The sequence below is a fragment of the Podarcis tiliguerta genome (genome assembly GCF_965153285.1).
Source record: "Podarcis tiliguerta genome assembly, chromosome: 2".
Classification (NCBI taxonomy): domain Eukaryota; kingdom Metazoa; phylum Chordata; class Lepidosauria; order Squamata; family Lacertidae; genus Podarcis; species Podarcis tiliguerta.
In genome coordinates, this window is record NC_139535.1 from 49,035,313 (window position 1) to 49,062,238 (window position 26,926).

Genomic DNA, 26,926 nt, shown 5'->3' on the forward strand with positions numbered 1-26,926 from the left:
ATTGCCTGACTGTAGCTTCCTCTTACAACAATTCCCTTATCCCAGTATGCAAGAAGGAGAAACACACACAGAGGAAATGGAAATGGTATTAACTGTGGACTAAGGCAGTGATTTTTAAACTCTGGTCGCCAATCTGGTCCCCAGAAATCTCTGCGTAGTCACAGTTGGACCCGCGATAGTAGCAAAAGGCACCCGGCACCTGGCTAGTTTTGAACACTGGCTATAGCAACTTTGTGGGGGAAGTGATCTTCAGTGGAGAAAAGGGCATGGGAAGGGCCATAGTTTAGTGGTTCATTGCCCATGTGGACAATTTAAATCTGGATTGACCAATAGTCTGATTCGGTATAAGGAAACTTCCTGTGTTTGTTCCTAAAATTTTAGCTCTGTTTCCTGTGCTGATGCATATTGCTCCCCTGCCCCCTGTAGCTATTGTTTTTATCAAGGAAGAACATGCCCAGTACTATTTATTTTCTTATATTTATATCTTGGCTTTCTTCCATCATAGAACCCAAGGCAGTGAACATGTGGTTTTCCACTGGTCACTCATCCACACACTGACCAGACTCACTTACCTTCAGCAAGGCTGTGGTCCCCTGTGCCTCCCTCAGACCATACCCTGAGAACAGCATGCAATTTAACCCTTACAGTGCCTTTCATAAGTGGTGATGCACACACTTTCTTTAGTATCTCCATTTCATGTTAAGCTGTTGGGACATGTCTTTTTTTAAAAAAACAAAACAAAACATCCTATCAGGCCTACTTTATGTTCAAACTTATAAGACGACCGAGTACTTTCAGTACACTGATCATCTCTACGAACTCATTCATTGTTGTGCAACTAACAGTGCAGTGGTACCTCGGGTTACATACACTTCAGGTTACATACGCTTCAGGTTACAGACTCTGCTAACCCAGAAATAGTAGCTCGGGTTAAGAACTTTGCTTCAGGATGAGAACAGAAATTGTGCTCCAGCAGCGCGGCAGCAGCGGGAAGCCCCATTAGCTAAAGTGGTGCTTCAGGTTAAGAACAGTTTCAGGTTAAGAATGGACCTCCAGAACGAATTAAGTACTTATCCCGAGGTACCACTGTATTTTAAATATGGACATCAAAGAGGATATGTTCTTGTTGCCTGATGGGAAATTATGGTTACTGCAAAAAGTAGCAACAAAACTGAATGTTTATGTGTAGAATATCACATCGTGCAAACAACTCCTGAGGAGGTCAGTAGCACAACTTGATACACAGACCAGCTGCTGCATTTGGATTTCTACTGCAGTAGCAAAATAACGAAGATTTAGAGTATTGTATTCAAAGTACAGTACTCCAATTTAGCTTGTTTGAGGAGTACAGCCTTGGTAGGCATTTAGAAGAATAGAAATGAACTACACAAACTGTCTACAGATCACTCGGCGTTTAACTGAAGAAGTGGTTCTGCAGTTAATAGTACTTTTAAACTGAAATATTTATTACATATTGTATTTCAATAAATTTGCACGAAAACTCTGCGTCATAGTGTAGTATAAAGACATAAATGCTTAATATAACCCTTAAGTATATATAAATGAGTGGCCATCTAAGTGTTTACTAGGGTTTACTTTGCTGAGCTTCAGCTGTTACTGCATGGCAACATCACATAAATCTCAGTAGAAAAAAAAATCATCATCATAGAAGCATTCCCTTTAGAGTTTGGTATATAATAATACATTACCAAGAAGGTTAAATATAATTGCCTAGCAAATAATGGAGCAAGTGATAGTGAATAAATAACTTCTTGCTTGGCATTCACTGTCCAATTGGACAAGGGGAGTGGGGTGTCACTAAATGCTGTCACTATATGTTGTCCTGATCTCATAATGAGTAATTTGTACTAAAGTGGGGAGAGGGAGCTGGGTTGGGACATAGTAAACCCACACAGGCTTCCAGATCCCTGGAACAGTGAGGTGTTCTGCATGTCTGTCAGCACCCAGAAGGAGAAGTGGGCTTTGTTAATCCCTACTGTGAGCCTTTTGTGTGAGGGTATCTGGTCCATGCACAGTTGGAACATGCTCTTGTTTGCAACTAAACAGGGCCTTCTGCAGTTTTGCTACCTTGGAGATAATCTAAAACCTTGGACCACATGCCAGTTGCACTGCAGAGTTTTTATCTGCATAGATATGAAGGGCAATCGCAAAACAGATTAGACATTTTTGAGGGTCTTTTTTGTGCAGATGCCATGACACCAAACAAGCTCTCTAAAGATGTAAAACTAGGATTCAGAGAATTATGAAACTAGTTCTGGGAACTGAAGGGTACTGGGTTAGGGTGTTGCTGTTTTTATTAGTAGCTCTCATACCACATCAAAAACCTCTCTCTTAAAACTCTGAGGGGAATTCTCAGAGCAGGTTGTGCTATGACATGGCATTCTGCTGAGAGGAGAAGAAAAATCCACTGGGCTAATGGAAGACAATTATGTTAGCCTAGGACTGCAATTTCACTTGCCTGACAGTAAACACCATGGAACTCAAGTGTATACATGTCAAAAGATGGTGCTGTAAATACAGCTCTTGGATCCAGGCCTACTTGTTGTTCGGAACTTGCAGGCATAGGGGCTAGGAATTACAGGGCATTGTAATGTTTCTCTGAGATGGAAAGTTAATGTACAATCTTTTTGGTTAGTCATAAGTATCCATACTTCTCAACAACAATAAATACATTGGGTCATACCTTTAATGTTTTACTTCAATAGTTGGTTATATTATCCTGTTATATAGAAAGTAGGCTAAAAATTAATGTAGTTTTGATAAATTCATAGTTTCATTCTGAGATACGTCAAATTCAAATTTAATTTTAAAGCATTTTAAAAAATTAATATGACTTTTAAAATTATATAAATGGCTTAGGATTTGGGTTATCTTGGAAGAAAAAAATAATTGTCTGGGATCTAAAGCAGTGTGTACACATAATGAATTTTCAGCTGCTCCCTTTATGCTGCCCCCCCCCCCCCCCGTGTGTGTGTAGGGGCTAGAAAAAAACAGCAGTTTCCTAACATGCATACACGCTTATCTGGATCCTAGTGTATGCATCTATATCAGCACAAGCAGAGTACACTCTGTGCCTAGACCTTTCAGAAAAGGGAATGTGCCATAAGCTGATGTGTTGCCTGTTTTTCTTCCTTCTCCCCATTTGTGTACAGATTCCTTCCTCCACATCCTGGTTCACGCTAACCACAGCCTGCTCCATCTGGCATCTGAATTGGGCAAACCAGAATCGGAAGTTCAGTTTAAATAATTGTATTGAATGGTAACCACAGTAGGTATCCACAAGGAGAGGAGGGAGTTTTTAAGCACATTCCCAACTTTGCTTTGACTTCATTGATACTTGGACTGGGCCAAAGTGTACCGCCTTTCAAGTGAATACTCATAGGTTTTAGAGTGCGAGCCATGCAGGACTTGATGCCACTCAGTTGTGACTGCGGAGCTTGGATGTGTCAACCATGCAGTCTAATCCCATTGTGTTTATGTAATTCCCTGAGTAGCATAGCTGCTGGTAAAAAAAAAGGTTGTCACTATCGATATTCTGCTGCCCAAAGGGCACTTTGGTGGTAGTCCATGTCTCATGTTCCTCGACTTAATAATGCACTGGGCGGCTGTTTGTGGTAGTGACTAAGGTGTTAAACTGAGACTCCTCAGAATTCAACACAGTTAACCAGTTACTGACACCCACTGTTGAATAATCTGTTAAAAATTAAACAGTGAAAATGGGCAACACTGCCTGCTGCAGGAAGGCAGTGGGGTTGGCAAAGTTGTGTTGTTACTCACAGGTGCTTTTTATTGCCACTCAAGCAGAGACGTGGTGTTGTCTGAATTACATATTTGAATACACTTATCTAAGCAATTCAGATTAGGTATTGCACTGATTGCTTTTTAAACCCTTATATAAACTATATATATTTGATACCCGGATGCTTCTACCAATTGGCTTGCATTGGAGTAAATTTTGTGACAATTAGGATTTGTTTTGCTTCCTTCTTTGCTTTTGTTTTGCCGCCTATTTTGCTCTTGTTTCCAGTCTTTGTAAACATTTTATCATTTTAGCTCCATAGCTGCCTGAAAGATTCAAATAGAGGAGGAAAAGGACATATTTGTGGAATGCAAACTACATTTTTTCATGTTTACGATAGCGTTGGGGTATAGTAGCTTTGGACTAAGTAGACACATACATTCTATTCAGTATAACAGTGATGGAGAGTACTAATTTGTGTCTCATGGTTATTTTTGGCAGCAAGTTTAATGTACTTTGAGTGAGATGAGCCATGCTGATGGTCTAATTGTATAGAAAAGTATGCATGTAGGATGGAATAGGGAACCTTCTTCTCACAGGGCCTTCTTCTCTGTAAATATGCAGTATGTACCCTGGACAAGTGAAAAAGTTCATGCATTGAGCTTGTTGCAGCTGGATTTAGGATCACCTCTAGGCTGTATGACTGATCCTAATGGGGTAGATTAGCCCTATCCAGAATAGAGGTGGCAGGTTTTAAGGCATTTTTTTCTGGTTGCTTATTTTTATGTGGTTGATTTGTCGTATTGTAATCTCTGAGTGCTCTAAAAAAATGGTTATTTTAAATAACTATTCTAATGGAAGAAATTCATTCACTTATACCATACAATTAATCACTTTTACAGAGGAAACTTTTGATTCTGTCCATATTTTAGGTATTGTAGCATTGTGCTATTTTCATAAGGTAAAAAAGGGACCTACAAATCCACATAATATCCTATTACCATAAAATTTATGGTTAAACCGGCAGATGCATTTATGGGTGCTTTTGCACTAGCAATGAAATGGGAAGTATTTTTAAGCTACGGTGTTTAAAATGCTCCAGTGAGTAATTTTTACTGCAGGACTCATGTGAACAGACGCAAAGTAGGGGTGTGTCCTCTAGTAAATGCCACAGGAAGTCCAGCAGTTGCTAACATAAATATAGCTTTAGGCTGCTGTTGTACCTTAAATTGGGTACATATGAATGCATGCTGGGGTGTATTACATCTTGTTACACATACACAGTGATTGCATTGGAAGAAAATACAGTGCTTAAACTCTGCTTAAATTAAGGGCTTTGATGGGTTTGCCATGCAGCATTGGTTATTAAAGGTAAATGTCGCTGATTAGATATTAGAGAGCACCTTTTAGGTTCAGAAAGCTGGGACACTCAAAAAATGTAGTCACACGCACCCTGGTTTATTAGCTTAATCATCATAAAAAGCAGTGATTTAATCACTAGACATAATTAATCAGCCAAATTAAAAAGACAGGTAGAACTAAATAGATGATTGCAAATTACTGCTTTTCCCACACAGTTCATCTTGCTGTTCTCCAAAATCTTTTTGGACTTTTGACCATGCTCAAAACTCTCCATGAGGAGAGAGAAGTCATCTGGTAGTTGCCATGTAAAAAACAATAACGAGCATTTATTTATTTATTTATTTATTGAGGTGATCTAAAGTGTCAACACCAACATATGCTATATTTTATAGATAAGGCTGCAGGAAAGTCAATCACTTGTTTTTCAGGCTAATTGGCAACCTGGGAGCAAGGAATCATTTTTGGGGTAAAGATGCAACACAAATGTATTGGCTTCTGTGCAACAGTGAAGGTGTAGAATATTTTGTGAGGTGTATAAATCATTAACAGGCTACAGATTAAATTAATTACAGTATGCTTATTATGAAACCTGCCCTCTTATACTTGTTTGAATAGTAGTACAGTCATACCCCGTGTTGCGTTCCGCTCTTGTTACGGACTTTCAGCTTATGATAGCGGCAAACCTGGGAGTGTTTACTTTTGGGTTCGGTGCATGCGCAGAAGCGCTCGATTGCACATGCGCAGAAGAGGCACTCTAGTTGCAGACTTTCAGGGTGCGAATGGCACCCCTAAATGGATTAAGTCCGCAACTAGAGGTACCACCGTAACCACTTACGGTAATTTTGAGAAGATGGTTTAAATAAGTAGTTCGGTAATACGAGAAAGGAGATTCCCACTAAATACCTGGAATAACTTTCTGGCAGTAAGAGCTGTTTAACATTGGAACAGATTCCCATGAGAGGTGGTGGACTGTCTCCTTCCTTGGAGGTTTTTAAGCAGAGGTTGGATGACTATCTGTCATGCATTATCTACTTGAGATTCCTGCCTTGCAGGGGGTTGGACTAGATGGTCCTCAGGGTCCCTTCCAACTCTGATTCTATAGTGGGAATGGGATAAACAAGGTGTGCCAAAGGCAAATATGTTTGAGAACAAAATTCCTCAGATCATGGATGCTTAGGGGTTGAGACCCATGATGCTTCCAAATGAAAAAAAAATATCACTTTTACTGCTTGGATTGCTATATACCATTATTCCACTTGCCACGTGGCTGGACTCTTTTACCACTGAAGGTGGAGATGGGATTCTGTAGCATGCAGTAGTAGTCATTAATGTTCCTGCTCCTTTTTGTTCTAACAAAGGCACCGTTTTCATTGACCTGAAGGTTTGTCAATTTTTGAGGAATGGTAGAGGTACTGTGGACTTTATTTGGGAACCCTAAAGGACCCAGTGAGGCCTCAGGGCCTTACTTTTGACACCCCTATTCAGAAGAGATAGAACATTGTGTTTTGTGGAGTTGCGAGGATTCTAACTTCTATTCAGTCCTAGAAAGACTTAACTTGAGAAATTGTGGCAAGAAAGATCCCCCACACTGCTAATCACCAAAATACTCAAAGCTACCAAACGTTCCCTTTCAGCTTCCAATGAAAAACATACCACAGGAAATTACCAAGGAACAACTCCACCTGTACACAATTCTAATAATCAGTAAGCATCTTCAGAAAGCCCAACCAGATAGTCGCATCGCCCCTCCTCTTCCCAGCTAAACTGTACTTGCTGCCTCCGAAATCGCATGCTTTGATTTAATGATCAAATTTTATTGATTTACAAAATGAGAAGAATTTTAGGAGAAAGCAAGCAGCAATCCATGTGATTGAATTACAAAAGGAAGGAGTGCTGTGGGACTCCAGTAGAGTCGGAATGGGGAGTGAATCTTGTGGTGCCTCCCGATGATATGAGCAAAGACATGTCAGTAGCAGCTAGAACTTCTGGGAAAGTGGAGGTGATGGTCCCAAATGAACTGGGATCTCATGTTCCTAATTACCCCAGCCTGAAGATGGCTCTGCTGTTCACACTTGCTGGCAACTGAATGACTGAGGAGGAGGATTACACTGCTTTCCAGTCTATGGACCCTGCATCCCTCCCCTCATCTAGGTAGGTCTGGATACTGCTCCAGTTGGATGTCATCTAGCAGATGTTGTGGAGGGTACACCAAACCAAAGATGACATCAGCAACAAGGACATCAGCAACTTGCTCTATGACTAGCAAGTTGTAAATGGATCTCCACTCCTCCAGAATAGCCCTGCTCTACTCATTGAAGTTCCCTTCAATGCCAGTTGTTGGAGACTTTTAGGGAGGCAACAGCCACGATTACAAAGCAAATGCCTGGTCTACATGGATAAGAGAACACACAGGAACTTTATTGTGTAATCCCACCAACCTAGAGAAGATGATGCCTATCTCAAGCTTATCTGCAAGGGTGGAGAATGTCCAAGAAATGTCAGTGTTGTGGTTTCTCCCAGAAACACTAAAGTATGTATCCATGAATTATCATTTGCTGTCCAGCATTGCCTGCAGGACCATGCTATAGAAGTACTTGGATTTGTAGTATTCCACACACACTTCCCAGGCCAAAATGCTAAAGTGGGATGAATCCAAGGCCGCCTCCACCCCACTGATGCCCTTCCCGTGAAGCCAAGCTCATGGAAGGATAAGGTGATTTTTGTTGCTGTTCTTCATTCCCCACATTTGTGGGGGACAGTTTCTTCAGGATACAGAGAGTTCTTCTGAAGATCTCACAAATCATGGATAAATCCAGAAGGTAAAGCTGAGAAGCACGTAACCCACATTAAAGACCAGTTTGTAGAATGTCAGCACCTGTCTCTTCTTCCCAAGCGCTGCTTGGTGTCCAGCCTTTCCAGGACTGGAGTGGTATCTTTATTCATTCCACAAAGTCATCTTTAATTTCTCCAGCTTCACCAATTCTCCCTCATTGATTTCTGTGTCCTCTCCATGCAGGCCATTACGACAGGTACCACCGCTCACTCTTGGGGAACGTTCCCTTGCCTAACCATAGGCTGCCTTCTCCCTGGTGTTTTGCATAACTCTTTATCTCCATTATTCGTACCCCCTTCAGTTAAGTAACTATATTCCCATCTAGAGTTGAGGTGTGCAGCTTCTAGCGTGCACATCCTAGAAACACCAGGTCACGAAGATCAAGGATTGTTTCTGGGTTTATAACAGTCAAACTGAGACTTCAGGGCACATGTGGATTGTACATTAGGTGTTTGCACCGGGGGTTTCGAGTTAAATGGAAGCTGAAAGTTGGAAATTGCAGGCAAAGGTTTTATGGGCAGTGTTGAGTGCTGATTGAAAACTCATTTGAGTTTTTCACCCCCTTAAAAGTATTTTGGCACTGTTAGTACCAAGTTATTAAACCTTGCTACTTTTACCTATGAATGCTTTCAAGGTTTTTTTTACAACAGTTAAGAATCTTGTGAATTCAATTGTATGTGAATTCAATTGTATGTGAATTCATATAAGTTAAATTAGAGTATCATGGTACCCAGTTCCTTTAACTCCTCTGCTTCCTTCTTCATCCAATTCTAGATGTTACTATGGACTCACTAGGCTGTGGTCACTTTAAATTTTCCTTTATTTGTAGCAGCGGCAAAGCTGTCTGCCTTTGAGGGGAGGAGTTGTAGTAGTGGAAGAGTAGGGTGAGAAAAGAAGCCTGTTACCAGGCAAAGTTAGGGCCTAGTTCTTTGGGCAATAAGCCAGCAAGAGCCACTTATCCTTGGGAGAAGATTCCTTTTTGTTCCACTCTTGATGCATGACTCTGCAATCTGCCCAGTGAAGGGAACAGGCATACAAACCATACTTAGCAAACAGTGCTGGGTTCCAATGTAATGGGATGCCATAGTTTGAGAAAGCCAAGTTTCATAAATTAACAACAATAAAAGGCTTAAGATTGTGGTTTATTGGGAATAAGCAAAGCATGGTTAAGCTACTGGGCTCAGTTTGTGTGGTGAAACAAATCATGGTTATGCTAAGCAAACCATGGCTTAGTGTTCCATTTAAAGCAAGCCTGTGTCATTTCACAAGCCACAGTCTCAGGCATTGTCCATCACTGTCCATCACTGAGGCATTGTCCAATTACTTCCTCTTTCTACACACAGGCCTATAATATAACCCTTGTGTATCACGTAATACCGTCACAAGGCCAGGTTTCTAACTGATTTTAGACATATCTATTGAGAAATATGTCCCACTAAGTCCTTGTCTCTAGTTGCCAAGGAATAGCAGGACACTGGATGCTCTTAAGGTGAGATGAGATGTTCTGTTCTCCATAAATTGCCTGGCATATTACGATGCACCAGAACAGTGGATACACATACATAAAAACCCAGCACTTAAGAGAAAAAATGTCTTATATTCTTGTCTAGGGATGTGTCCTAAATTTACTTGAGGTAAGTATCTTATAAACCAGTGATTAAATGTCTTCCATAACAGTTACTGATACAATAAATGCTTACCTACACAAATAGAGTTGATGGGCATGAAATATATAATAAATTGCTTCTGTTCGGGAAAGCCACCTACAATATTTTCTAGTCTCTTGAGAGGTTTCAAACTTGTTTTCTTTTCTCATTTTTTTTAAAGGTATTTAGTTAATTGGGGAAAATAAGAGGAGCAGCATGTTCTAATGAGCAACATGATCATCATATATACATTAGTAGCAAACTCAGGTGCTGAATTACAGTGTCCATGTAGCCAAAATGAGGCTGATAAGGAAGAGAAGAGGTATCAGTGTGCCTGGGGAAACCACAAAGTTTGCATAAAGTGGCAGATACCGCAGAGGTCAAACTTATTTAGGTATGCTTGTCCCTACCACCACTGCACTGGTGGCTGCCACAGCTCTTGTTATTTTACAGCTGATAAGCCAGGGGTAGTTAACATGGCATCCTCCATATGTTCTGGGGCTCCAGCTCTCATTGGCCACAGTCAGCAGGGCCAGTGGTTGAGGGTGATGGGAATTATAATACAACATCTGGAAGGGTAACATGATGCACAAGAACTGCCCAATCCCATATTGAAACTGGCAGCCTTATGTGAGGATGAATGTGAGAGTCAGACTAGTTTTATTCTGAGTAACTTCGCCGGACTGGAAATGGCCAAGATAGAACTTGGGATCCTAGTTTGTGCCCTTCTTTCAGAATGGGAAGCATATACAGTGGTACCTCTGGTTACGCACGCTTCTGGTTACGAGCTCCGCTAACCCGGAAGTAGTTGCTCCTGGTTTTTTTACTTTGCCCCAGGATGTGAGCGGAAGTCGTGTGCCGGAGGCCCCATTAGCGAAAGCACGCCTCAGGAGAGAAACAGTTTCAGCTTAAGAACAGACCTCCGGAATGAATTAAGTTCGTAACCAGAGGTACCACTGTAGGCCTAGAAACACATTTTTTCCAGCCATCTAAAAATGTCCTCTTTCTGTTTCAATTTCCTTTAATTGTGTTTATTGAGAATGATGAACATGCTGCTAAAATTAGAGCTCCAAAGAATAATTATTTGGAGATGATTCTTTTGGCACCAGCGCATGTAAGAGAGAAAGACAAAGAGAGGCTGATGGTGGGGAAGGGCAGGAGAAGCGGAGGGCAGTCACAAGGGCCACCTCTTCGAAAGGGGCACAGTATGCTTAACAGCTTTTATCTTGGTGAAGGGGGCGTCTCCTTTTTTTCTTCATAGAGTCTCTAAATCCTCAAGGGAAGTCTTGGGGGAGGGTGGCAATAACTTTTTTCTGTCCTCCCTAATTTCATTGAAAGTGTATGCAAGCATATTTTTTCAATTACAAATCTTCACTCTTCCATTTTTGCTTTTATTTGAAAAGAGAGAGCTTGCTGTCTTGTGTTCTTGATTTTACAGTTTCAAGAGTACAGACAGTCAATTAACAAAGTGATAATTTAGCACCACGAGTATGTAAATAGTAGGTAAGTTGGTTTACCTGTAAGGAGAATTTTATCACACCTTCATACCTGGTCATCTTGGCATTTGTAGCAGGATGTTAACAGTGACTGCCTTCAGTATACTGTATTTGCTGTGATGGTGAGTTACCAATACTGGATAGCTCAGTCAGTAAAGCATAAGATTCTTAATCTCAGGGTTGTGGGTTCGAGCCCCACATTGGGCAAAAAGATTCCTGCATTGCAGGTTTTTTGACTAGATAGTCCTCTCCAGTTCTAGAAATCTATGTACTACGATTACTGCAGAAGTAGCTTTGTGTTTCCTGTAGTTCTTTTAAATGAGTCACCTCTATCAGAATCGAGTTGGAAGGGATGCAGTGGGTCACCTAGTTCAACCCCTGCAGGGTAGGAATATGAACAAGCCTAGGTAACAATTTTGATGGCTAAAGGTAGCATAGAGCCCTGCGGTCTCACCTGAAATTGCTAATTCATTAATATACCAGGGATTCCTATTTCAATGTGCTTAAAAATATATGGGTATTTTAAATAGCTGCTGGTGGTTTGGACTTCCACAGTAAAAAAGAAAAGAAAAGCACATTGCTTGTGAGAACAGATGTCAGCAGTAAGTGTAGCTGCAAATGATCGAAGTTCAAATGTAAGCTGTGTTACTTTTTAATCACTGGCTTTGTATGTGATGTTAAATTCTGGCGGATGAGGAAGCCTCGCCTGTCATTGTGCCATTGTTGGTAGAGGAGCTTCTAACGCTGCTATTTCCATTTGATCTCTCTTCATCTGTAAAAATTGCATTTTTTGATGCACTGTTTTCACTCTGTACTTGGGTATGAATATGAGCCTCTCTCCCTGTCACATGGGTGAGCATGAAGGAAAATGTGTCAAATTTGCTGAGTTGAAATATTGGGATTTTTAAATTGTAGCTGTCGGTCTTATATTTTCTTGCAGTTTGGGTTTCCTTTTTTATCATGTAATTTTAGGTGTTGAATTGTAAGTCTTCTCAAGTTGTGAAGACACACACACATGCACGTATTGATAAGTAGCGATTATTTTAACATAGCACTGTCGGCATTACTACCAGAAATCTATCTGCACTCATGGAAAGAGTGCACAAAGAACTTGGGAGGAAGAACATGAAAGGACATACTGTGGTATTGGCTTCCTGTACAAATTTGGACGATTGTGACACCACTAACATCTTTATACACACGTGCCAATAGTCATAACACTTAAGAAAGGTGAAAATACTGGTCTGTTGTCACTTGCAGTAGAGACTGGCTACCTCTTTAATGGTTATCTAATGATTAATTAGATTGTCATTTCTAAGTAACAAATATGGAGGTACACATATGTCACCTACCCTTGGTGGCTAACCAAAAAAATATATGCCTGCCCATATGTGGGTCTTGTCTCTGACTTTGTCCTGCATCTCCAAAACACAGCATGAGACCAGAGACTAACCCCTGCTCCATGCTCTAGCCTGATAAGATGAGAAGTGGTAGATTTGATGCAATCTGAAAAAAAGTCCCAATTCCCCTCCATCTTAAAGCTGGAAGGAGTGTGGAGACTTGCTTTGGTTCTTGGTTTGGCAGAACCCATAAGCAAATCCTAGGCTTCCTTACTACAACTTTGGGGTCAGAGACAAATTGAATCCCCCCCCCCCCCCGAGTTGGGAAGAAGCCGAAGACTAAGTACTTGCCACGGCAAGAAAATTGTAGACCAAAAATATACTTTAGGGACAGGTGTTCTTCATGCATGACTTGGCTTAGTGTGATGTGTAAACCAGGCCATTGAATAAGATGGAGGTGTTTATACAGCAAAAGTGCTTTGAGAATAGCTCTTTGCTAGTATAATTTAGTTTCATTTATAATATAACTCTAGTTCCTTCTTTCATTTTATAGCTATATTTTCCCAAACCAGAGGAATATACTTCCAATATATTAATGCTAAACATCTGAAACTCCTTTTATAGTATGATGGTTAGGGACTTTTGTTCTTTCACACCAATAGCTGACAATTGCTGGAGGGCTCCTGTCCTCTTCGTTGTAGGGTTTGCATGTAAGGATCTGTTTAAGCAATTGTTAATTAAACTAGTACAGTGGTACCTTGGTTCCCGAACGGCTTAGTTGTTGAACATATCAGCTCCCGAACGCTGCAAACCTGGAAGTAAGTGTTCCGCTTTGCAAACAATTTTCGGAAGCCAAATGTCCAATGCTCCTGCTGCCAATCAGAAGCCGCCCCTTGGTTTTCGAACGGTTTCAGGAGTTGAATAGACTCCCAGAACGGATTAAGTTTGAGAACCAGGGTACCACTGTAGTTCAGAATTGCCTTGTGAACAAGCAGCCCATGTTTTTACAACGGTGGAGAATCCTAGGGTGTTGGTTGCATAGGCATGGTTGCTCTCATGAGGCATTCACAGTTCACTGTGCCCTTATGCTGGATCTCATCATTGTACATGGCTGTTGCTGGTGGGATGAAATGAATTAATTAAGGGATTGTACAATAACCTGTTTTACTGGTGAGGCTGCTAGAAGCACTAGGCTGTGCTCATCAGGCTAATGGTTTCTGTTGTTGTTGGGACAATGCTAAAACTTTGCTTATCTCAAGAGGAGGAAGAGTTGACTTGAGGCCCTCACTAACTTGCAACTTCCCTCCTTTAATTAAACAAACCAGCAGCTAAAGTGCTGTAAAGGGATTGTTACTCTAGGACAGGAGTGGCCAACTCCCAAGAGACTCACAGAGTTAAAAACTGGCAGTGATCTACTCCCTTTTTGGGGGTTCGGGTCAAAGTTGTTGAGTTTATTCAGGGAGGAGGTAAAATGTTGAGCTTTCTTTAGGGGAGCCACAGTTGTTCAGCTTCTTTGGGGGGAGCCAGTGTTCTACTAGTGATCTACCACAGATGTCCAGTGATCTACCTGTTGGACATGCCTGCTCTAGGACAATGGTGCATTATAGATAATCCATAACTCCTTGGTTGGAAACTACTAAAGCTGGAAGCTCATTTTGAGGAGTCAATGCAAAGCTGTGTGCAGAGTTCCACGCCTGCGCCACCAAAATCAACCTCACTCTTTCCATGCCCTGCACGTACGGAAACCAGACATTAGCCAGCTTTTATTAGACTTGCTGCATCTCCCATCCTATATCCACATCTCTTTTTTTACCTCCTCATTCCTTGATGGAACAGTAAACGGAGGGCAGTTCCAATGTATTTCTAGTTTTGATAAAGCAGGTCCCCACGGAGGACCCCATACAGCTGAAAGAAAATTGCAGAGCTGCTGGTGGATGGCTTGTTGGCTGCTGAAAGGCAGGAGGCAAAGGATACAAATTCTGCTGCCTTCTATCTAAAGTACTCTACTTTATTAATTGGTGCGATTGGGAGCAACTCCAGCTTTGTCATATTGAGCCGAGACTTTATTTCTTGGCTCTTGCACATCTTAAAGATTCCAATTTTAAAGCAGCTCTATGGCTGTTGCAGTTTACAGATCAGAAGACTTATTTTAGTCACACAACTTTAAACAAACTACAGCGTGTCACTCAAAGCCATTTAATGCTTAGGCAGTACTTCATTTCTCAATTATGCTTCCTAGACTTAATGCACAGGCTGTACAGAGAGCCATACATAAAGCCTTGTCTGTGTGTGTGTGTTAAAAAACACAAGCAACCTCATTTTTTAAAGTTTTGTGAGGAATTGATCATGTTAACCAGTGCCATTTTTGTACAAGCGTATAGCAGGAACAATGGGGAAATATCCATTGTGCTGCTGCTGCTTTTTTCTTCTTTTTCAAAAAATAGTAATAGCTTCATTTAACAGGAGCTGCTATTTCTGGCATTTATTATTGTCAGAACAACTGCACAATATATCACTAACAACTTGCTGAAGAATTTTTAAAATGTTCTTTTTCTTTTTTTCCTGTAATTTAGTAAATTTATAAATAAAACATTTAAAAAAATCACTAACAACATGCAAATAATTATTCTAGTCTCTGGATGGGTAGTAGAGTTTGTAAGCTATAGATCCTGTAATACCGTGGTGGCTCTTCACTGCAGTGCCCCAAAAAGTGTAGTCTTCAGGCTTGTTTTCTTTTTAAAAAACCTAGGGGTTTGGTTTTTTAACTGACTGGTTCCATGGATACTCCACTGTGAAACCAAAATACAGTGGTACCTCGGGTTAAGTACTTAATTCTTTCCGGAGGTCTGTTCTTAACCTGAAACTGTTCTTAACCTGAAGCACCACTTTAGCTAATGGGACCTCCTGCTGCTGCGCCGCCGGAGCATGATTTCTGTTCTCATCCTGAAGCAAAGTTCTTAACCTGAAGCACTATTTCTGGGTTAGCAGAGTCTGTAACCTGAAGCGTATGTAACCTGAAGCGTTTGTAACCCGAGGTACCACTGTATTGTGTCTCCCAGCCCCGCCGCCATTTGTCTTTTTTTTTTAATTTAAAAAATTGGCCATGCCTATTTTGACTTTCAGCACCTTGACATTCCCTCCATGTGGCCCTTGGCCTGAGAAAGGTTAAGTTTGCCTGCTGTAATGCTTAATCACTCATGCGGTGCCTGATCAGGCAAATGGACAACTGATAGGCAGCACATGCACATGTTGTGTAATGGATCAGAGCTGTTTATAGACTGCATGGAACCCTTCCCTCCGTATCTTCCTTTCCCCACTCCATTGAAAACGATGAAAAGAGCTCTCTGGATGTATTGCATTTTCTGTTCATTGTAGATTTCTACTAACCAGAAAGGAGATGAAGCTTTTCTTGAGCTTTGAGGACTGACCCATCTCAACATAACATTGATAAAGGACATTTAAAATGCTTTGTTATTCTGAGCATTGCAGTTAACAAACCGTAATAAGAAGAAGTGAGTGCCACTGATCTGGATCTAGTGGGGTGCAGTGCAAAACGTTGAAAATCAGCCTATACTTTTGCACCAGCATAGATAAGTGTCTGCCCAGCTAGCTCCGTTAGTAAATGTCTGCATGGCATTTTCAGGTTTGCTGTACCTGACAGAGGAATGCACTTTATATCAACCCTAACACTGAGTATAGAACATTCACTCTTAAAATACCTCTTTGATAGAACAAGGTGCACTGTGGCCAAGGAAGCACAACCCCCTGCCATTCAAGTGTCTCCCCCAGCACCTTGCTTTCAAATGTCTCCAGTTTGTCTGGAAAGGAAAGCTAGTCTTGGACTACGTAGTCAGAAAGCAGCAAGCTTCCACTGGCTATTCTCTATTAAACATAGACCACAAGAGTGCTTCCTATTTAGCAGATTTGGGGTCTCTGGAATATGTACACCCTCTACTATCTGCCCGGTTGCAATCTAATTAAGCCTTTCTTGTGAATTGCTTAGAGACTGTGGTAATTAAGCAATATATAAACTGTTGAAGTAAATACAAATAAATGAAAACACACCTATCGATTGGCTTTCTAGGAGCCTAAAGAGGGACAGCATCATAGAGGAAGCAATGTACTGGTAAAACAATATATTAAATACGAACTATTAAGGTTTGGGAGCCGCACTCAAAAAGATGCCACAGCATTGTGCACCCCGCTTGCCCCCCACCTATGCTAGGGAAAGGAAAATCTTACCAACTCTGTTGCTACTAGTCTTGTCTTTTGTCTTAAGGGGGGGGGACACTGCATGAAGCCAGTACTCGTGCTCCTGTTTCATAGCCTTCACCCATGAAAGTTCCATATCATATGGGGCTCAAGCCTGCCCTCATCCCATTTTTTCCAAAGTTATCTCTTACTTTGCCACCTTTTGGAGGAACTTTGTTTACCGGTAACCTCAGAAGTTTATATTGGCAAGTCTAGCAATCATGACTTCGCAATGAATTGTTTTCAGGCTTTAGGTAGGCTTTCACTTCTCTTCCAATATTTGGTGTTCCATGCTTTGGCATTGTATTTGCAGGGTGGGGGTGGGGGGAACTGCAAGTGTAGGCATTAAGATGTTGACATGAGTGGCAGTTGAAAGCCTGCAGCCTGGGTTGAGGTGGTCATGTGAACATTGCACTCTTCCTAACACTTGCCTGACAATTTAATGACAACAGCTCTTAAGAGTGTTCATAAAAGTGTCAGAAGCATGTCATAGAAAGGAATAATGCTCATCTGATGTCGATGCGAGTGTTTCGGATTGAAACGCTCCCAACAGCATGAGTGTGAAAGTGCCTCAAAAGTTGCAGAATCTGCCAGGCTGGAGTATAGGTGACGTAGATCTTGCTGCAGAGCCAACTGAGTACACCTTCAGGCTCATAATCAAGCCTACTAAGTGGCTGTGGGAGGTTGTGTCTCCATAGCATTCTCAAGGAACTGCTTGGTGGAGTTGCATTGCGTGGCTGGGAGATTGCTTAGCTTGACCCAGGGGGCAAACCTCTGGAGCAAATGGTGACTAACTGTAACCAAATGGCTAAACTCTTTCAGGATACAGTCACTCGACTCTGCAGTGATTTAGATGCTGGTGTTGTGGCAGTGCCAGCCAAGGTCCAATGCAATGTCGAGGCCATTATTGTGGGATCAGTTCCAGTTAATGTGCCCTGATGATGTGAACAGGATACTTGACCACCTGCTAGTGATGTACTTGATCACCTGCTAGTTAGACCCTTGTCCATCTTGCCTTATGAAAGCTAGCCAGAGTGGGGTGACGGAATGGGTGATAAACACAGCCTTGCATGATGGGAGCGTTGCCTTTGTCCTTAAAGAGGCTGTGTAGTGTTCACTTCTTTAAAAGCTCACTTTAGACCAGGCTTCCTCAACCTCGGCCCTCCAGATGTTTTTGGCCTACAACTCCCATGATCCCTAGCTAGCAGGACCAGTGGTCAGGGATGCTGGGAATTGTAGTCTCAAAACATCTGGAAGGCCGAGGTTGAGGAAGCCTGCTCTAGACCCAGTGGAGTGTAATTACTGTAGGCTGGTCACCAACACCCCTTTCTTGGTGAAAGGGTGGAAAGGATGGTTATGAAGCAACAGCAAGTATTCTTGGATGAGACTGATTACCTAGGTCCACTACAATATGGGAACAGACCCGGCATTGGTCCACCAGATGGATGAGCTTTATTGAGAAAGATTGAGCCAGGGAGTGCAACTGTATTATTTCTGCTTGACCCCTCAAGTGGCTTTTAACATCATTGACCATGGTATCCTCCTGGACCAACTCTGTGGGATGGGACACTTACTCTTATCTTTAGCGTCATGTTCAGAAAGTAGTCATGGGTGAGTGAAGCTCTTCAGAGTGGTCATGAGGAGCTTTGGAGCAAGGTGTCATTCATGAATAGATTTGCTTACAGATAAGGCCCACAGCCTAGCCTTTTCCCTTGTTGCAACTGTATCTTTGTATGTATATATATATATATTCATCCAATGTATGAAGGTGAGCCACAAAGAAGCTAGAGAGGAACATGGACAAAAACAATTCATGTGCAACAAGATGTGGTAGTATGGGTATGACATGGGGCTGTTGCGGCTCTAATGTAGCTTTATTGAGTGAAAGGCTTAGTTTAGTGGTTGAGCACATGCTATGTCAGGTCCCAGGTTTAGTAACATGTCTGAAACCCTGGAGAGATGCTGGTGGTCTCTGGGGATAATAGTCAGCTAGATGGCCAGCGATCTGACTTGGTGTATGACAGCTTACAATGTTGCCATGAAACAGCAATTGCACTAGCAGTTGCGTTGCTGTGCATAATTTTTAAAGAACCTCAACATATAGGTGATATGCAACTGGCTAGCAACACAGTACTGATTGCATTTCGTGTGTGTTCAGTTGAGGTGGGTCATTTTGGACCCGGAAGGTGGTGGAATGGGAGCCAGGCCGGGCCTGCTGGGCTTTTGCACACTCCGACAACGTGCACAATGACCCAGAATGCACCTCTCCCCATATAGCTATTGTACTATAGTACTGACCAATAGCTATATGTCATGATGTTGCACCTTTAATTTTCGGAATAGTTGATGGCCAAACTACTCTTTGAAAAGCTTGCTGAAAAGATTTCTGTTTCAGCTGTCCTATCCAGACACGTGATTTGGTTACACTTGTTTTTAAATTTGTTTTAAGTGCTTAATTGTTTTTAGGTGTATCCTTAACAGCTTTTAAATGTTTTAAATACATTTTTATACTTTGAAATTGTTTGCTTGGTTTTCTTTTATTATCAAAGAATTGTTTGTTGCCCTAGGCTCCCTTGGAAGAAAGGGCAGGATATAATTTTATTTATTTATTTAAAAAATGGTAAGGATAACACTGATCATTTTGACCTTTCTTAGTTTGTTGACATGTTGTATGGTTGATAAAAAATGAATGTGCCCAGAAGTAGCTTGCATTCACTTTCTCTTGTACTGACACAATGCATAAAATTGCAAGTGCTGCAGAATTAAAATTCAGGTGAAGAATGGGGGTGGGGGAGGGTGTGCAGATTGCCTTATTTGAATATTATTTAAATCCAGCTTTTGATACTGCTGTCTCATTGTGCATCTCTCACACGTGCACACAGTGATGCTCATTTGCAGCCTTTACTAATCAGTTATTATGGAGCAAATACCACATCTATAAATAAAGGGCAGAGCTTTGTAAATCAAATGACAGAAATGATCGTGCTGGGGGCGGGGTGGAATTCCTGTGACTGACTTGGAGCTTTTCAGAACCACTAAGGCAGCTAACAAAAATAGTTTTCCGTCTTTTCAACTTTCTTTCAGTAAATTTAGAACATTTGAGTACACGTTTCACATGTTTGCTTTCAACATGGTCATGTCACTATCAGATGACTGTAATGTATCTGTTTTTGTGTGGTGAATGGGTATTTTTGAATGCCCCTTATATGGTGCCAGCTGTTTTCCAGCAGCTTGGAAGAAGTTTATTGATTTCAGTGTGTCTACTCTGAGTATGACTAACATCAGTTACCATCCAACTTGTTAATTTGGGGGAGGAGATCTTTTTTTAACCGGAGTGCTTGCAATCTTGTGATAAGTGGTGATGTAAATAGACCCTGAAGCTAAACAGAAGTATGGAATGGAAGTCGGCAAACCAAATATAATGACGAGGGGGATTCCCATGTTAGGTCAGTTTGAAAGTAAATCAAGGTGTCCTGAACAAGTTGGAAAAGGAATTCTTTATTGTCTGCCTTACTTCTAACTTGTGATGATAAAAATGCATGTCCACTGCTTTCTACTGAGATGTGACCTAATCTTTTGAGTAGAAGGTTCTGTGCATGCCTTGCCAACTTTCTGAATGACTAGGTGGGCCCACAAGAAGGTCGCACTCTGTTGTCTCCAGCCCAACTTAACAGTCACTATGCAGTCGGTTAAAAACGCTCTGGCCTTTTTAAAGGGGATTTCCAGTAGTACAGATCTCAACTGTTCCTTCTCTCCTCGCCTAATGTCATATGACATTGTATCAGTTAAAATCTACTCAGCCCCCTATCTCCAAGTTTACCCAGTAATTATTTACACGAGTAACAGAGCTTGTCTTCAGGGGGACTAACTTGATAGGCTAAAGAGTAGCTTCAGTTGTAAGAAGCAATGAAAAATTTATATCATATCTAAAGTTAAAAATGCAGGGTAGAGGGAGTGATCGAATACTGCAGTCAGAATGGATTGCCCACAGAATTTCATCAGCTGCAGGGAAAATGTGAAGCCATTTAATCTTTGGTTCCAGATACTCTGCACAGTTACAGAACCAAATGACATCAAATTGAGTTCAAGTTCCCTGGAACTGTAACTCCCCCCTCCCCCCAATACAACAGACCTGAATCCCTTTCAAGTATTTGGTCCTTTTCCTCATTTCTACTGCTGCTTATGTTTTCCATTCAAATCAGCATAACCTTTCACATTTTTAGAAGGCCTGTCTGTTACGGTGTTTCCACGCGGTCGCTACCTCCTCCCACTTGTATATCTGCTTATAATTTGCTGTGATAAAACTGACTGCAATCTTTGCCATTTTGATTTCTAAAGTGCTTACTGTTGTGTTTGCTGGAACCTATCTTTTATACAAAATATGTGTCTGGTAGTAAATGCAGCAACTACAGAGTTGCCAGCCCCATTAAAAACCTTCAAAGAGCACCTTGTTTTGCAAGGGTTTTATCTAACATTTGTTCTTCCCGATTCCATTTTAGCTATGAGTAATGGAATTGCTTGCCTAACAAGTTCTTTGGCGATTTCCTTCCCTAAATTATTTTTGCAGTGTTGCAGCATTTTCATAGCAGCAGGGTTACACCTGAGTGGTGCCTTAGTGCTGTAGGAATAAATAGCAGAATGAGATGAGGATATAATTTGAAGAACATTTCCTGTTCAGGAACATCAATTTGAAATAAACACTAAAACTGCAGAAATGGACCATAAATGTACTCAGTATTTTTTCCCCTTCATTGTTGAGGAACATGTGTTCAAAAACAGGGAGCCTGGCATTTAAAATCTAAAGCCAGCATTTTGCTGGCTAAATGAATGTTCAGATATTTGACTGTAAAGCACTCAGCAGAAGCTGCTTAAATTATTTGAAAGTCTTGAAAGTTTTGAAAATCTAGTCATTCATTTTAAGTCTTTTTAAAGAAGTGCTTCAATTTATCCATTGCTCTTATGTTTAAATAAAGGGATGGGGAAGTTGAATCTTGCAAACAGTAAACCAAGAATGCATTGCAGTCCATGGACAGTACAATGGTTTTCTTCCATGGGATAAGCTTCCTCCAACTTGCAGTGTAAATAAAAGCTATACATACTAAGGAATAAAATACTGCCTCGGTTTTTAATCTTGATTCTCCTCCTTTTCCTCCTTTTATTTTATATTCATTTCATTAAAAAAATCCTAAATAAGGAATTCTATTTTTGGGCTGCGTTCCTGCTCAGAGTAACTGCAAATCAGGACTTCTGAGTCTAAGAGCTGAAAATTGCATAGAAACCTTAGGCATAGTATTAAAATCACAATAGCATACCAGGACATCTTTGAGTAAGTTAGCAACACTCAGGCATTTTATTCCTCAGAGTTGTACAGAAAAAGCAATGTCAAATTGCTTAAAGTAAGCATAATTCAATCAGGGATGGTGAGAGGGGTGGATACAGATCTACTGGTAGATGTCTGGCTGATATGCAGGAGATAAACAAGGATTTCTAGCTATAGAACTTGATTATTTAACAATAGCAGCAGCAGAATTACTCCCCTACCCCGCCCTGAATTAATTATCCTGCTGAAATTAAGAATTAAGAAAGTTCTCTGGAAGAACTTTGAGCTCTACTTAGTAGTCATGGTCAACACAAATTCCTGGGCTTAAATGCTAAGGGTGTATTCTGCATAAGAATCTTCTTTTTAATACTTATTTCATTTTTTAATTACTTCCCAGAAGCCATCCCTGAGCAATTTACAATAAAAACATACACAGAACAATCACAAATAGAAAAGCAGCTCAAACATTTCTCTATATAAAACCAATTTGGATAAGCGCACACACATATATAACAATAACAGCAACACCCATATATAAAATCAATTCAGATCCAAAGCAGATCCAACTAAATGGGGTAGTTGGTAGATCTCTGGGTTCTACTAAAGAACAAAGTCGCCCTGCAAGCTTGCAGTCTCCCCATCTCTAACTTATGAAATGTGGACAGCTGAAACGGCATTTGAGCTGGTTAGTAAATATGAGGTGCTCACGTTTTAGACTATATACTGTGTTTTTAAAGGCTTAAATTACAACCAAACGGGTTTGATTTGTTCAGGCAAGGCTGGGTTTATTTCTACCAGGGCCTGGTTACTAGGGCACTGAAAATAAGCTGGATTTTAGCCACATCCGCCAGGCTCCTAGCCAGATGCCCCTCCCCCATTCCTGGCCTCCATCAACTGTCACAGAACATTCTAGCTCTTCCTTTCTGGGGAATTCCAGCATCCCAAGTAAATCCCAAGTAAACTCTTAAGCCTTTGACTTGCCTTCGCCCTGATCTGTCGAATCATTTGCAAGGGGAGAGACTGGATTTGCATTGTATGAAGTCCTTTGCCTTTGGCGAACATCTGGAGGACTTCAGAGATAGAAAGATGCTTCTCATGGTATCTTTCCACATTATACCTACTGCTGTCCTTTTGTCTCCACCTCTTAAGAGTCCATATTTCAGATTCCACCCTGCTTTCTCTACTGATTAACTGGACTTCTCTCTACGCCCTGCTAATATTTTTTAAAAAATAAATATTAATATACAAAGCCCTTTACAACTGGTGGCCAGTTTACGTGTAAGCTCGCTTTACCCAATCAATATATGCCCAATATATCAACTGCATTGATCTGCGGAACTGGAACTGTTACAGGTGCCACATAATACGTGTTTCCCTGCCCAGTGATATCAGGCAGGTGGCGTCACTATATTCTGTTTGTGTTTAGACAGGATTCTGCAGGTATCTAGAATGCAGGTGTGTATTTAGTTTATTGTGGTTTTAATTGTTTGAATGCTTTGTTTCTACTAATTTTTATTTTTATTCTTTTTGTAAACATCATGAGCTTTTTTGACAAGTGGGATATAGATTTTATGAAATAAGTAAGAGTAGCTGATCTAAAGTATTCTGTGTGCTTTTTGAGATACCGCTCTGGTTTTAGGATTATGTCTGCTTATTGTGGCGAAAAAACGTAACAATCACCCACTATTACTTCTGTGTAACATTTCTGATGACCAAACATGATGATGTGGTGTTCATGTCATTTGGCCTTGTCAGCTAGTATATTAATGTGTTTTTAATCATTCGTGTGGGGAGAGGCACATTGGGATCTTAGGTGAGGAGGGTCTTTAACTATATGCCCCTTCTGTGCCCCTAATCTGAATCAGGTTAAAGCCCCCTTGCCCCCATGCTACTCTCCCAGTCTTGTTGCTCTGATTCTTCTGTTCTTTTCAGGACTCAACTTCTGTTTAAAGAGAGAGTGAGAAAGACAGCTCTCGGATGATAACCTAACTCTAAAATAGCACTTTAAAAAAAAGTTCTTTTTATGAATGCATTTTACATGGCTTTACAAATCTCATTTAAAAAATGTATTTCAAATACAAATGATAAACTAGAACTCTTTCAAATTGTATGGGAACAGAGGACTCAACGCGAACTCTTGCCATTGTAAAATGCAGGCATCTTTCCAGATTCGTTGAGGCCCAACTGGTTAAATGGCCAATTTTAATTTTAATAGTAGAAAACCCAGAACCCTTCTATTAATGTTTTGTTCACAAATATACCATATAAGCAGTCCCATATTTTTCTTTCTTTCAAAAGATTATGAAGCTAATGTAAACTCTAGTTGAGACTCCCAGTGGAACACTCAAAATGTGTTTTAACTTTCCCATCAAGCAATCATCCAGCAACTTGTATATGGAGACACCTGGTGTAAAATTATATGGGTTGGAGTATGCAGAACATTGTAATGGGAAGTTGTTGCTGCTGTATTAATGTCCTACATTTAGGTGCAAACACTATAAAATAATCATATTATCTGCTGATGTACGTAGGAGATGAATCTACAAGATATGTATTGTGAGTAACAGGAAAACAGATCAGTTTTGTTTTTTGCCTTGGTGGGAAAAAACCCCATTCCTAGAATCTTTGGCTATGTCTTTTGGAATATAGACCTGTTTCCATGTAATACCTCTAGGTTGAGTTTTTTAGCCTTGTTGTCGTTCATTGTAATTAATGTCTTCTTCTTCTTCTTCTTCTTCTACGCAACAAGAATGTGCACAATAATATACATTCCAAATAAAGATTTTTCTTTTCTTTTTTACCTAGACTAGCATGTGTAGTCAGTTTTATCGGGGTTAACTTTTCAATGCACTCTAGTCAGAGGCTCACAGCACGACACTTTGCTATGAAAAACCTATAATTTCATTCATACTTACAGTGGCATGTAAATATCAAAAGTGACATTATTGTCGGTGTTAAAATTTAGAACTTAAAAACACATTTGGTCAAGTCTTGCTTTTAAGTACTTTTAAATCCGTTCTGCTTTCTTGAAGTTCACTCTTGAAAAGAGAGAGGTTACTTTTTATTATTGCCACTGTAATTACTTCCCATGTTTGCTCTATGATCAGCCTAACACAGAACTGTCTCGGGAAACTTGAATTCATTTATTCAGTTGGGCTGACAATTAGGTAGTTAAGTTCAAGCAGAAGAGGAAAAAAATCAAAGCAACCTGGTTTTTCAGGTATATAGATTGCAAAGATGAAAGAGTACCTTGTGTGGTTGGAAACATCTTTCGAATTCTAGGCACTGACATTGTCTTTTTAGTTGTAAGCGATGCTTCTGGGGATGGATATGCTTTCCATACCTTTTCCTTTGCTGTATTAGGTGTTGTGTGGAGGGCTGCAAAATACCTGCACCTGTGTATGTTTAGTGATAATCAAAGCTGTTGTGCTCAGGGCAATGAAGGCATCATTGCGAATGTTGCATTGCTGCAGTTGGTCCTACATCCAGTCCTGCATGTTGCTTTGCTTATAAGATTTAGCCTTTAGCCACATACTCAGTTGCCCTTTTGCTATACCAAATTTGTGAATCAGAAAATAAGAAAATGCTAGATTAGAGGCAGTATTCAACTTTTTAAAAAGTGTGAGCAGAACAACTTCTGCTTGTGCAGTGTGACTTTCCCCCTCCTTCTCCCCCTTGCATGGCCTGCTCTATCCCCAAATCTGCCTCCCAGAAGGCTGTGGGGAGCCCAGAACAGATACAGGGGGCACATGGGGAAGGGAGGGAAAGTTCCATTGTGCAGCAGAACCCATAACACTACTTAACTCCAAGGTGAATATCACCCTAGATATTTCCATCTTTGGCTGAGTTGAGACCAAATTAGGCACAATTAGGGAGTAAATTTTGGGAAGTCTATACCAAGCATAGGCAAACTCCGGCCCTCCAGCTGTTTTGGGACTACAACTTCCATCATCCCTAGCTAACACGACCAGTGGTCAGGGATGATGGGAACTGTAGTCTCAAAACATCTGGAGGGCCGGAGTTTGTTTATACCTGCTCTATACTGTATAAACAATTTTTAATGTTGGCTCTATTGACATGAAAACAGAAACAACTTCTGGTGCCATGCCTTTTCTTTGGCCAGTGCTTCCAGGCCTTACTTGATTCAGGGTTCTGAATACCATATCCAAATTTGTATTCTGCTCTTCTGGAATCTGTAGGCAGCTAACAACAGTCATAAAATGAATTGCAATAAAGCAATATAAAACTAAATTAACAAACAATACAAAGAGCAGTAGAAAGAATCCAGCAGCAGAAAAACTACTTAATGGAAACCAAAACTGAAAGCAGTAGCTTTTATGAAAGTATGGATTATAAATCAGAGGAACTTAGGTTGGAAGGGACCTGAGGGTCATCTAGTCCAACCCCCTGCAATGCAGGAATCTCAGCTAAAGCATCCATGACAGATGGCTGTCCAATCTCTGCTTAAAAACCTTCAGTGAAGGAGAGTCGACGACCTCCCAAAGGAGTCTTGTTTCAACAAATAAATAAAATAAAATAAAATAAAATCCCTTATATAATGCATTTTAGAACCTGGGTGCAAGGAACTTGTGACTCTCCATAGATTGTAGGACTCACACACCTGTCTGCCACTTCTGGAGATCCCCTGCTTTAAAATAACATGCTTGTTGGTGCAGTGCTTTAGTCTTTTGGATGTTGAGCCTTCCATAAGCTTCTGCGAAGATATTTAGGATGGTTTGGAGGTTATCCTCTTGAGTGTGCACACACTATGTTGTCATCAGCATATTGAAGCTCTGTGACGAACGTTGTGGTACCCTTACTCTTTGCTTTCAACCTACTCAAGTTAAAGAGCTTTCTATCTGTTTGATATATGATTTCCTTTGACAATGTGTAGGATCATGGCAATGAAAATAATAAA

The 26,926-nt window shown here is 40.7% G+C and overlaps 1 protein-coding gene across 4 annotated transcripts in view; it reads left to right on the plus strand.

The window, feature by feature from the left end:
- The window catches only part of SFMBT1 (Scm like with four mbt domains 1), a 77,463-nt gene that overhangs the window by 8,721 nt on the left and 41,816 nt on the right, over positions 1-26,926 (plus strand). The window contains exon 1 of one of the 4 annotated variants that reach the window (XM_083429113.1): positions 22,913-22,953. The exons of 1 other annotated variant lie outside the window; for it this stretch is intronic. The gene's annotated coding sequence lies outside the window, so the exon portion shown is untranslated. Of the gene's footprint in view, positions 1-22,912; positions 23,464-26,926 lie in introns of those variants that run through there. 2 more of the 4 variants (XM_083429111.1, XM_083429112.1) reach the window with 2 other exon arrangements.